The sequence below is a fragment of the Octodon degus genome, unplaced genomic scaffold (assembly GCF_000260255.1).
Source record: "Octodon degus isolate 3935 unplaced genomic scaffold, OctDeg1.0 scaffold00119, whole genome shotgun sequence".
Classification (NCBI taxonomy): domain Eukaryota; kingdom Metazoa; phylum Chordata; class Mammalia; order Rodentia; family Octodontidae; genus Octodon; species Octodon degus.
In genome coordinates, this window is record NW_004524695.1 from 2,741,772 (window position 1) to 2,742,852 (window position 1,081).

The following is a 1,081-nucleotide window of genomic DNA, read 5'->3' on the forward strand; positions in this document are numbered from 1 at the left end:
CTGCTTTTGGATGGTATGCTATTGGTGATCATTATAGGGCTCTCTGGAGAGGTAAGGAGTACCACCTGCTGTGGGGGAGGCAGCAGAAAAACCCTTATTAAGAGATGAGTGCCTCCACCAAGTCACTACCTAACCAAAAAAAAAAAAAAAAAAAATTCATGGGGAGATGGCTCGGTAGAATAAGCACTTCCCTGGCAAGCACAAGGGTCTGGTTCAATCCCTGGTTCCAAAGGGGGAAAAAAAAAAAAAAAAAAAGGCCAACTTGAACTACATAATGAGACTGCTTTAAAAAAAAAAAGAAATTTAAAGGGGTGGCATATTGCTGCTGACACTGTAAACTTCTTGGTCCTGCTTGAGTAAGAGACTTCCACAGTTGATTGTTGTGAGGGAAAACTAGAGGTATTTCTCCCCGGACTAGAAGAGGTTTACAGCCTTTGAAAATACATTGGCTGTGTTAATGGGCAGGAGGAAAGTAGGTGTTCTATCAACACATGGCCAGTAACAAAGACAGTATTTGTGCTGTGATATGGTAATGATTTATATCAGAAGTTTTAAAACATCTTTTTTAAATAGGGTGTAACTTTGAAGGGTGGAAATAAAGCTGCAAGGACTAACAACAAAAGTTCAGATCCTTTTTTTGTTTTTTTAAAGTTTATTTATTTATTTATTTATTGTGTGTGTGGCCAGCTCAGCCCACCTAGGGGCGGGGCTGGCTGGGGTGTGGTGCTGGGGGATTGAACCTCCGTTCCTGTGCTTTGCTAAGCTTGTTCTAAGTAGGTGCTTTAGACCACTGAGCCATCTCACCAGCCCCCAAAAGTTCAGATCTTTAGTACCTTAATGCATGTAGGTCTGTATATGTAGAGCATTGGACTGTACAAAGTATAGTAAAATTCAGGTCATGAGCTGTTCATATTGTAGCACCTGGCAAGTGCAAGGTGCTGTTTGATCCTCCTACCAAAAAAAAAAAAAACAAACCACGGAGTGGCCCTTCTTTTACTTGCAAAATGTTTCTGTCATGAAACCCTATAATGTGTTTTTGTTTTTGTCTTTGGGTTTTTTTTTTTTTTTTTTAAGCTGACTT

The 1,081-nt window shown here is 40.0% G+C and overlaps 1 protein-coding gene across 1 annotated transcript in view; it reads left to right on the top strand.

The window, feature by feature from the left end:
• CUNH6orf62 (chromosome unknown C6orf62 homolog) overlaps positions 1-1,081 on the top strand; it is a 9,434-nt gene that overhangs the window by 2,881 nt on the left and 5,472 nt on the right. The gene's annotated exons all lie outside the window — the stretch shown is intronic.